General features: G+C 38.3%; 1 protein-coding gene across 1 annotated transcript in view; it reads right to left on the bottom strand.

The window, feature by feature from the left end:
* The window catches only part of LOC129422850 (uncharacterized), a 43,614-nt gene that overhangs the window by 28,766 nt on the left and 2,025 nt on the right, over window positions 1-12,823 (bottom strand). The window lies entirely within an intron of this gene.

Below are 12,823 nucleotides of genomic sequence, written 5' to 3'. Positions count from 1 at the left end.
AAAATGTTTCTGTTTTGATTTATTTTGGATTGTTTAACTCACAGTATTGAATTGGTTATGTACCATCTCTGTATAAAATAATATAACTGCTCAATGTGTAACTGCATAGCAAGCAACATGATGATATACTTATTATACACTCATATTGAGATTAGTGAGTTGCATACATAGCCATCTTTTATCTTTTGCACGTTTCTCCTAATCTTTGCTTGTGTCACCAATGTAAGCTGTGACTTAAACTGACGAACCCCTCCGCAGCTGAGTAACAGCTGAGTAAGCCCAGGTTACAGCTCTTCTCTGTCCCGACCAGCTGATCGCATTGTGACAATGATATGATTGACGTGAGGTGCAGATGAAAAATCTGATCACGCATTCTTATTCTCGCTGTCACAGACACAGAAGGGCGACTCATGATTGCGTAGCAACGAAAGACGCGCAACCTCTCACGCACTTTTAAAAGAACAAAACAGCGTGTTGACAAGCATTTAACACAAGGGTGTTTAGACGTGACACGCAAACGTGTACATTAATAATCAAACGAATATACAACTAAGTATATTCTTAAAAATTAAAAAAAAAAAAAAACGCTGACTGGGAAGAGTTAACGTTAAGCATGCTTCCAAGCATATTTGATCATCACTTCAACAGTTGCACGATATAAATGTATATTTTAGATGAATGTTGATTTATAAAAATAAACACCACAGTCTTTAATCATATTTTCATTGTGTCTTTGCTGCGTCTGTGTTTCTTGGGAACTGTGCTCTGTTGCAGCCACACTTGATTCTCAGGAACTACTTTGTAATATTTGTACTAATATAATTACAACTTGTTTGTTTTTTGTTTTATGCAATCCTGCTGACGTTATGCATAGGAAGTAATCGTTTTATAAAAGCAATAAACCCTGCAAAGCAGTGGGGTTACAGTGCATTTTACTCCGCTTCGCGTCGTGCCTAACAGCGCCCCTTAGCTGTTATAAAATGCACTGGTAACCCACTGCTTCTTGGAGCTTATTGCTTTATTTTACACTGCAGTGCACTTATTTTATGAAGTCAAAAGTCAGGCAAAAGTTGAACACATCTACAACACAGTTGTCATCAAGCAAACACAACAACTCAAAATTGTACACACTTTTCCCTAAAGGTATTTTTTTTACCATTTGTATGGATTGGAAACAGTCTGAGAGGCAGATGAAGAGTATGAGAAAAAACAGGACACCAAAGACAATGCAATTGCCAAAATTTGCAGTTTGATTGCTGACTTTTTACAAAATACAAGTGGTGCTTACAGTAATATCGAAAACTTACTATTACTTGCAGTACTTACAGTAAAGTATTCACTATATTCACAGAACTAAACTTGTGATTATAGTAATAAAGATATTTAACTGTGTGTTGTTATATACAATAAATACTGTATGTATTTTTCTGTAAGAAGATGTTCTGGATTTTGTGTTCTCCATTTTTTAAGGTAGTGTCTAATGAATGCTCTGTAGTGTTTTATATTATAGACTTATGTGTGTATGATTTGAAAGCTTAGTTTGATTTTGAGTACACGTGAAGTGGTTTTGAAGGAATTGTTAGATTTTGCTATAGTCAGGGCTCCTGTGAATTTAGTTTGACAATTTGGATTTGTGTTTAAGGTTATTTTCAACTCAGCGTTGGGTCAAAAAGGGACAAACCCAACCATTGAGTTAAATGAACCCAGAAAATGTGTATATTTGACCCAACAATGGGTTAAATAACCCAGCATAGGTTAAATTACAACCCAGTGAGTTGAGTTCGTCCCTTTTTTAACCCAACGTTGGGTTGAAAATAACTCTGCAGTTTTTAGAGTGTAGTATTAAAAAATCTGCAATATCAGAATCAGTGATATATATAAAGTTAAACTTTTTAACATTAAAGAGTTATAAATAAAGTTAAAGACATCTGATATAGTTTACAAGCTTACCCAGAAGTGCCAGCCACAGGATACGCATCTTTTACCTCCCTCTCGATTTATTTAATTTCATCAACTTCAGATAGAGACAGGAAATGTAACTTGCTTTAAAAGTAATCTAAAAACAAACCATTTTAAGCAAAACAAAGGTAAGATTAGTTTAATTGAATTAATGTAACTGAATCATAAAAAGTAGAAATGAAACGGTTACCTGGAAGGTAGCAATCTGATCTTCCTGATTCAACAGTCTGCTCTTTATTATTTACCTTTTCACTGCAAATTTGCATAGATGGCTCCTAAATTTCAGTTTGGATGGGATAAGCAAATAGCTGGAATGTTACAGTACCAAATTAATAATATATTTATGCATTTCTATGCTATACCGTACTCTTGTTATAATAACACAAATATAGTTAATTCATTTCTTAAGAATTTAAAAATACCAAAATACTTACCAGACAGCATAATCAATTAGACGCCCCTCTATCTTTGCTAGAAGTTAGGTCTGCTATTTCCCTTTACAGTCAGGGAAAACCCCAGGGCTCTGATGATTTCCTGGTTGAATTTAAAAAATATTGCAGATGTATTTTAAAGGCCTTAATGAAATAATTCGAGGAATCCTCTGTTTTAAATGCTATGAACACCACTGTCTGTAATTAGGCTTATATAAAAAGCTTAAAGACCCTGAACAAAGGATCATTCAAGTATAGACCCATAAACCTAATAAATGTTAATATAAAGAACTTATATTATAAGATTCTAGCAAAACATCTGTAATCAGTCATTCCACATATTATTGATGCTGATCAAACAGGCTTTATTAAAGGTCACCAGTCTTATTACAACAGGTGTAGTCTGTTTAATATCATAAACTTCCTGGAAAAAAGTTCAAACACAGGCCTCGGGCTGCATTTGTAAGCAGGAAAAAGTGATTCCAATATTTTCTGAAGAGGGTCCACTGTTCAAAATGCACCCCACATTTGAATCAAAAATAGGGAAAATCCTGCAAGATACTAACAGCACTTCAGGTTAGTATGTTCATGTTATTTTCTATCAAAAATCGATTCTTTTCACTGAAAAGTCATGTCTTCCTGCTCCGTTGGATTCTTGCTAAGAAAATGGCGGTTAAGTGAAACAAACTAGAAAAATATGACAACAGTATCAGAAACAGCGCATATAAATCAGTGCCTGGTTAAGAAATATAATTGGTTGGTTTAAATAAAGAATTCAAATGTGTGTGTATTCATGTATATTACATCAAAGTTAATACAGATAGTTGTATCTCTCTAACTTTTAACTAAAATCCTCTTTTGCTTTGTGTGTGTGTTTCTTGTGATGTAAAAACGGCCTCCAGTGACACAGATGAGGACTGGAATCTGGAGTTCATTCTTGAGAGACCATGTTGAAATAGTTTTTTTCTATGTGCTTTGGTGGGCAGAAAAGTTTTGAATTGATATAAATCATGTAGTATGTAGTGCCAACTCATTCTCATTTGATTATCATGTCATTTTGTCATCATGTGTCCATTCAGAGTCTCCAGGTGCACTTTTTTCAGACTTTTTTTCAGATCTCACAGAAAGTCGTGTTATAGTCACAACAAATTTGATTAATTTATTCATGTCCATGGCACGAATTTCACCTTTTTTCCGTGCCTTGAGCACAAATGTCTTTTTAATTTTTTTTTTATTTAGTTAGTTATTTAGTTATCAGGGACATTAATACAATGTTTCTGTAAATGCACCAGAATTTTTCATCCGTTGTCCCTGGACAGAATGTTATAAGTCACCCTGAAAGGAAATACATACAAAGTTAAAACACAAACAGTTAAAAGTAAATGAAAAAACATCACAGAAACCATTAAATATACTTAAAAAAGGTGGGAAAAAGTTAGTAGCAGATTAATGGCGATAGTTAGCCATTTCGGTAGCACTTTATTTTACAGTACGTATACTTACCTTGTACATATATGGTAAATAAGTTGTACTTACCGACAAATGTGTGGTACTTACTTTTAGGTATCTACATGGTAATTAACTGGTATCATTACTGTACTTACCAGTGATACATACTTGGTAAAAAAAAAAAATAACTGAACCTTAAATTAATCATAAGACTTTAGATCTCTTATATTCGATGGAATTGTATTCCATCGTCGTGCAGCTTAACAGTTTTTCAGTTGCTAACAAGCGATTGTCCAAGCAGTTGTCACGTTTTCAAAACTCTAAACACAATTAGCACAGCATCGGTTTTTGGGGCCATACAATTCACACATTTCATGTTGTTTTCACACAATATGCAATGAGTAAACACATTTCCACAATGCTTACATTTTCTTAATAGACAAGCTATACCTCCCGTAATATTCAAGTTGTTAAATATAGATTTGTAATTCTGATGGGTTATGTAGTTCCTTCATATGGGCACTAGTGGGCAGTGGGTGAATAAGATGTGATGCTGTGTATTGCAAAGATCAGAATAAAAAGTTCACCGCATGTGTTAAAGCTAATCGAAAGGTCTAGTCATCTTTACAAATGAATACACCTCCCAACAAAATTATGGATTGTTTTTGTAGTATTTACGAATGTTAAAGCCGCTCTATGCATTTTCTGCGTTTTTGTCAAACAGCGACCCCTAGAGTCGCTGGAGAATACTTGCAACTGTCGTAATTTCCCACCTTTGAAGATAATGACCAGGTAATGTTTCACAATTTCATATAAATATTAGGCTACTGCATAGTCTACTAAACTACAGATGATGGTAATAAGATAATAAGAAGTTTAATCCAAGTGTAGAGTAGGCATATAATAATAAAGTAGCTTATAACGGTGCACCACGCTCTCCTCAGGACTCGATCGTAAAGCCAACGCTGAAGCGGTCTCATATGGAGCAGCCTGAGCAGTGTCACAGCCGCAGCTGCCGCCATATGCCCCAGGAGCTTCTGAAATGGTTTCAAATGGACCGCGTTCTTCCCTCAAAATGAACCGAGGCAAGTCAGAATTGACTGGATGCGCGCTTCTGTTAAACACGACGATAAATCGATCGAGTCCATTTCCACACCGAGAAAAAAGATCCTCTGCACGGGGCAAAGTTTGCTCTTTTCCCAGTTGACCTGAAGACTTAACCGAGTGAGATGCCGAAGCTTTAAATCTCTGTGTTCGCGCAGCGTCTGCCGAGAACGAGCTATTATAAGCCGACGTAAATATAAGCAGAATGCGACCAAATGCTCTCTCTCGGGGGTTTCAATGCCATGTCTAGCACTTTCATGGAGACACGGGGAGAGAGAGACAGCTAGAATGGAGGTACTTAGTATTGATGTGCCCTCCCCACGAACGCAGAGCGAAGAAACAGCCTGTGGCGAGGGGAGATGGACACATGAAGTACACGTCTTACAGGTCTAAGGCTGCAAAACGATCTGAACATTGAAATAGGTGCTTCGGTGTTATCATCCTGAAGGATCTCATTTGGAGAGCCGGGTGCGTAAATCAAAATCGGTCGTAATCCGCTGCGTATATTGGGTACTATGAGATAAAAGCTGGAAAAACCCTATCATCATCTCGGTAAGAGGGACCGGCTTGATACGTCCTTCACCAGCAGGACATTGACTTTTGCACGCAGTACATGTGCATCGGACACTTTCACTGTTGTGAAACAAATGCCCGAGAATTTGGAGGTGTGCCGGTAAATTGTGTTTCGTAAACGAGGCGGATCGTGCGTAAAACCCAATGAGACGGGCTGGGAACTGAAGCCAAGCACCCAGGACCGTACAAGGAGAATTAACAGCACTACCGAAGTACCCGCAGTGGGGCAGTGAGCGGGGCAGGTGTGACTGCCGGTGCGTGTGCCTTGGGAGCACAAAAATCTACAGTGTGCGTGTGTGACACTGACCTGAGCCCGCTGAGGGTGACGGTCGTCTGGTCTCCTGAGCGGAGAGCGCAGACTCCGATGAGGGTGATGGTCGTCTGGTCTCCCGGGTGGAAAGCGCAGACTCCGGTGAGGGTGATGGTTGTCTGGTCTCCTGAGCGGAGAGCGCAGACTCCGGAAAACACCCGCTGGCGATAGAGGAGGAGGAGGGTAAGCTGGTGTGTGCCCGCTCATGGCTTTCTCGATCCTTAGGAGACCTGGAGAGGAAAGAGGAATGCACTCTTATGTGTGGTTATGTGGGTACCGGCTGGACAGCCAGTGGAACAACAATGTAACCAAGGATTTTTCCAGCCGACCCTCTTCCGGGGCAAGGACAAATCACCGTCTCCTGAAAAGTGATCCTCTCCAACTACGGGTCGCCCGTCTCGGGGCCACTTAAACTCCTGATTGGCACGGGAAGCGGCTGAGCAGGCAGGGCGAGCTGCTGACGACCGGTTCCCCTGCGCTGCCAAGATGAGATCTGAGGAGGGGGAACGAAGGTGGCCGCGAGGCAGACTGAGGAGCCGGCGTTGGTGGACCAGGGCAGCTCTCTCCGGGGCACGACCTAGGAGATCGCCTCAGTTGTGCAGCGGAGCTGAATGACTCGCCGAAGAGGCCGGTCTGTGAGACAGGAGCATTCAGGAAGTTGTTCTTGTCTGCGTCCGTCGTGTCAGCCAGACACAGCCAAAGGTGGCGTGTTCTTGGACCACTGTGGTGGACATTGCACGACCAAGGGTCACGGTCTCCCTCGTGCAGATCTCTAAAGCCTTAGCTTGGACCTGCAATATCTCAATGCCAAATTCATTGACGTTTTAGTAGTTATCGAAGCAGATTGGTCCTTCTAAGCGAGTTCCCAATTCGTCGGTAGTGACGTCATATTGACCGACTGAAAGGGAACAGTGGTGACACACAATTGTTCAAACATTTAAAAGTCAATTTCAAAACACTAAAATTTGCAAAATTTTCAAAAGTAAAAAGCTTGTGCTTTTGTATGATATCTCATAGGTTTCTTATCAAATATCTTAACTGCCTGTTTATATAGAGAAGTGACTGGTTTCAGAGTGGATGCTGATATTTGTGACCATGCTGTAATACAGTATGACAAATGCAAAAAAACCATTGCATGCATAAACAATAAAGCCGCATGATGTGACAAATGTGTTCAAGTGTTTGTCCAAGATAATTCTCAAGTATTTCACTTCATGAACCTCTTGAATGGGTTCATGGTCTAAATGAACCTCAAAAATGCTGTCAGTGAACCTCCGGTTGATCAAAAAACACATTGAAAAAGTTTTCTGTATGTTTAGAGTTAGATGGGACAGCTGAAGCCATCTTGAGATATTATGTAGCGCCTGTGTTAACTGTTGCCCAGCCAGTGCAGTTGTTTTTGTTGACACATGAATAACTGTGTCGTCAGCATAAAACTGGCAGTTTACACCCTGACAGCAATCTGGAAGATCATTTATAAACATTGAAAACAACAGTGGTCCTTAAACTGACCCTTGAGGCACTCCTAAGTCATTTAGACTCAGGTTGGATTTAACGGTTCCTACTTTCACACATTGTTCTCTATCCTCCAGGTATGACTTAAACCATGACAGAGCTGCAGCTGAAAGTTGGAAATGCTGTAATTTCTGCAATAAGATACAGTGGTCCACTGTCTCGAAGGTCTTCTTTAGATCTAAAAACACAGCGCCTATTTATCAATAGTAAAATGTGTTGCTAAAGACTTAATTTGGACAACTTTAAAGTTTTTTACAGACGCTAGGACACATTTCTCAATACTTAGGTCACTTTTGCAAAACTCTTCACACAGTGAGCACAACAGAAGTATATGCAGAATTATTATGCACAAAAAGTATTCAATGACTACATGTCTCAAATTTCATAAATTCTTTTCTCACTCAGACGCAACAACTGCCAAAAATCTTGATTCATACAGTCCAATTTGCACATGCTTATACTGTTTTCAAAACTGTTAAACATATGTTCAAAACAATAACATACAGTTTTTTACGATTGCTTACACACTATGATTAATTTTTTCCCACAATTATCAAAACCTAACACTCAAGGAGCAAAACACAAGGCTGGATTTGCACAACTGTAAGCACATTGTCAGCTTCACACTATTTGCAAAACCTTACACACAGTGATTTGCAAAACATTAAACACACTTGTATACATTAGACACAGAAGTCTATCAGGATGTCACTTCTTTGCAATTCCAAAGCACTGACTGTCAAATGACCACACTTATGAGCCAATCTGTTAAACACAGCCATCAGGTGCACAAACACATGACTGCTAAATTGTACACACACCAATCAGGTTTAAACACTATAAAAATGCAGCAGGTCCTGCATGAATTCATATGTATTGATGAGACAGCGTTCAAAATCACAAAAGCAAGAAGAAGAGGCAGAATTATCATTGGGCACCGGGCTATTAGCAGCATGGCGGTGGAAGGTTTAGGATCTCCAGGCTCAGGTACCCCTCATTCAGGCCATGGAGGACGCCTGTGACCAAGTTAACACCGTAGCTGTGCAAGGATGGATTCAACATTCAAGACGGTTCTTCCCGGGTTGTCTTGCTAATGAGGATATTGCTTGTGATGTTGATGAAATTCTCTGGCCAGATCCAGCTAGGCGAAGAGAGAATGTATAGTATCCCTGCTGAAAAAAACAGCATAGACCAGCAACATTCCCATGCTGGTCCATGCTGGTTTGGTGCTGGTTTAGCTGGTGGTCACCACCATACCAACACCAAAACACATTATATGCTGGTCTTGCTGGTATGACCAGCATGGGATGCTGGTGCTGGTATGCTGATGACCACCAGCTAAACCAGCACCAAACCAGCATGGACCAGCATGGGAATGCTGATGGTCAGCACCAAAACCCAATTTGCTGGTATGCTGGTTTTCCAGCGGGGATGACCGTAGTATTTTCTTTACAATATTGTCAGTTTTTTAGATTATGTTTGTTGTTGTTGTTATTTACTGTAATTGTAACATGTACTCTATACAGTATTTTATATTTGTCTGTTGTTTGCTGAGCTAACAGTGCTATGCACACTACTGTAGTAGCATGACAACTGGGACATGTTTTGCTGTGATTCTCCATGTTGACTGATTTGGGTATGGAGAGAAATCAATTATATTTATAGTTGCACTTTGTCTTTGTACTTCATTTGTAGTACTCTAATCAATAAGAATTAGACTTGCTAAAAGTGTTTTAGGTTAGCAGCAGCAGTGTGTAACTGGTTCAAAAAAAATTAATTCTTGTGAAATGTGTGTGTATCTTATAGTAACAAAATATTGTTTTTATAAAGTTGTGTATAGTTTTGACAAAAGTGTTCCATTTTGCCAATTATCTGAAATGTTGTGCTACTTTGGTGAAGGGTTGTGTTAATCGTGTGTAGTGTTTTGACAAACCGGGTCCTGTTTTCAAAATTGTGCTTAAGCAATCGTAAAAAACTGTAATACACAACTGAATTTGCTTTTTACACAGCAATTTGTTACATTTCTACAGTAATATTTTAATGAAATATATTTTAAATCTTAAAAATAAATGCTATAAAAACAATTGGCCAAATGGAGAAGACCGAGTAGATTAGCATTACTATTGTATCTGTATCAGTGGATGGTGTGTATACAAATTCTTGTATTTTGGAATTACTTGGAGTGCAAAAAACTAAAAATAAACTACATAAAATGAAAAAATTTGAAAAATTAAGAATTCTGCATCATGTCTGATTCATTCCAGTAACATACATTGCAGTGAATTATAAACAGAGAAAACATTGTGTTATGCTTGTTGTTAGTGTTTTTTAGGTCATTGTTTTGTGGGTGACAAAGTGTGTTTGTCGGCTGTCAACCTTTGCTAGTGTTCTGGAAGAATGAGTTGATTTGAGACCTGAATAAAGTGTTTTGGTAGTTGTAGTGCATTTTTGAATGTGAAATGAACTGCTTTGCCAAGCTAAAAGTTTGTTAGGAGAACTGTGTGAAGAGTTTTGCAAAAGTGACCTAAGTATATGTGTCCTAGCATCTGTAAAAACTGTAAAGGCGATTTTCTCAATATTTAGATTTTTTTCCTCACTTGACATGCCAATAAGGTCATACAGTAATGCATCTAGAATTTTTGTTGTCCCTCTAAAGGGACCCTCTGGGGGAAGAGGAAAGCTCTTCAATAATGATCAATACTGTAAAACTTTTTCTGTTCTACCATACCGTAGTCCAGTGTTTCTCAACCCTGGTCCTCAAGGACGCCCTTCCAGAATGTTTTAGATGTCTCCCTAATAACACACCTGATTTAAATTATTAGTTTGATAGGGAGACATTCTGGAAGGAGGCTGATGATTTCCAGTGTTTTGGTAAAGTTATTGTGTGCAGAGAAAGATGTGTTCTATTTTGAAACGAAGTGTTAGTATATATTTAACAAAATGTGTTTTTGAGAAGAAAATTATCCATTTGGCCAATTGTGTTTTGTAGGTGTGAGTCTGTGTTAAGTGTTTAGAAAAAGTTTCTGAAGCACGGGTAAGTGCTTGTTAGCGATTGAAAAAAAACTGTAACAGAAAAGGCAGACGGACTAAAATTACTCCATCTCAAAGGTATAATGCAGTCACCTCTTAATGCACCTCTTGTAAGATGATGGGCAGATGTTGTAATACTAACTAATTAACTAAGAGGTGGAGAAGATACAGGTAAGCCATGAATGATCTTATACATGAAGCAAACATTTGCAAACTTAATCATATTTTCCAAACTCAACAAATCATATTTTTTAAGTATTGAACAATGATGGAAAATGCAGATTTCTTATCCAATACTTTAAGTGTACATTTATACAAGGACTGTAATGGTTTTAGAGTCATTGAACTCGCCTGGGACCAAGTTATTAAACAATAGGTCATATGGGAGATGATCATTAAATGCAAACATCTTAGCTGCCTCTAACGACATACAGTATCTAGTAAACCTAAAATTATAGAGATTAAACTTAACCTGTTTACAAACCTTTTTGACCTTAGCTTTAAAAGTGAATTTTGTGTTAATCAGAATATAACATGGCAAAGATGAATGAACATTTATATATTGATTCAATAGATTTATTGCATTTTGCGGGGAAAAAATAATCTGTTTATATAATAAATATTTGAAAATCAAATTATGGATCTGAATTTTTTATGTTTTTATAACCTAAAGGTGCTATGTGAAAGTTTTCATCTTGTCACTTTCTTGGTATAGAAAACACATTTTTATGGAAATAAGTCAAAATGGATTTATTTATTTGGAACCAAACACTTCTTTTCTTGTGTGCACATCTCACAATAAGACTCAGTGACTCAGAGAAGCATGCTGAGACTCACTACACCTCAATAAAGCTTTTTACAATGTAAAGGTTACTAGTCAGTCAGATAAAGATTAGGACTATAAAGATTTTCTTATTCACATTAACCATTAACGTTTTACCCAAACGTATGCTTGCGTCTCCTTGGAATCGCAGACCATCCTTCTGAAGTTCGCTGATGACAACGTAGTGATAGGATGGATCACTGTGATGAAGGGGCCTACATGAGGAAGGTGTCCAGTCTTGTGACATGGTATGGAGACAACAATCTTAACCTCGACAACTGGAACCTCAACACCACCCAACTGGTTAAGAAAGCACAACAGCGGCTGTATTTCTGAGAAGGCTGTGGAAGTTTGGCATGTCAACTAAGATCCCTTACAACTTCTACAGCTGTGTTGTTAAGAGCGTCTTGACCAGCTGCATCAATGTGTGGTATAGCAGCACTACTGTAAGGGACTGCAAGCATCTACAGAGAGTGGTGAGGGCTGGTGAGAAGATCATCAGGACTCCACTGCCCTCTCTGCAGGCCATTTACCATCGCAGAGTCCACAGAAGAGCTGTATTCATCATTACAGACCCCACCCACCCCCAAAATGTATGTTCACACTCCTACTCTCAGGAGGGTGACACAGGAGCTAGTGGACCATCTATGTCAGAGAATAATCAGTCCAATTGTTTCATCTCATTTGAACATTGTAATGCTATTGCTGCTATTATCACCAATGCATATTTATGCAACATCGCTCAAGGGAGTGAGATGAAGCTCTATATCATCACGGTTGTGATTAGGCCAGAGGCACGAGACTTATTAATTTATTAAATGTCTCTTGCAAACTATGAAGGGACAATGAATCAATACACTGCCATGGTAATGCTAGACAGATACTTTGTTTGCACAGTGCTACCATTATTTTGTCACTCCTAGATGTATGTCTGGCGTCAGGGGTGAAACGTTTACCTCGATGAAATAAAGTCATTGTCTCACCAGGCTATGTTTATTCGGCTATCCAGTGCTGAGCTTCGATGAAACTTCACGAGACCGGCGAGATGCTTCCACAGGGCGAGAGATACGCAGCGGGTTTGACAGCTTTGACACCAAATGGATATACATGAAAATCAGATGAAAAGAGTTTCGTTGCAAAACGAGATAACTCCGTTTTTTTAATTTGTCAGAAATCACGTTTTTTGGTTGTGCATTCCAATTAATATAAATTCAACTGCAGTTGGTTTGTTTTGATTTAAACCTTCATAAGTTAAAAAAATACAGCTTAGTAGCACCACAACACAAAATAATAACATGATAACATAATAATAAACCTGTTTTGACAAAAATATAAAAAAATGGATTTATCTTGTTTATATATATATATATACACACGCACACGCACACACACACTCAATTTGCACTTTTCTGCACTATTGTTTTTGCAAATAAGTTAATATTGTACATAAGTTAATTCTGTACATTTGCATTTTATAGTCTAAAATGAGGCAGCATAGCTTTTATTATGTTTCTATGCGTGTCTGTGTGTGTACAATTGTCTTCACATTCATTGTGAACACCAAATTAAGAATTTCACTGCTCACGTAAACATGCTTTCCTCACTGGGTATATGACAATAAATGCTTTG

The sequence above is a fragment of the Misgurnus anguillicaudatus genome, chromosome 16 (assembly GCF_027580225.2).
Source record: "Misgurnus anguillicaudatus chromosome 16, ASM2758022v2, whole genome shotgun sequence".
Classification (NCBI taxonomy): Eukaryota; Metazoa; Chordata; class Actinopteri; order Cypriniformes; family Cobitidae; genus Misgurnus; species Misgurnus anguillicaudatus.
This window is presented reverse-complemented; position numbering and strand designations above follow the sequence as displayed.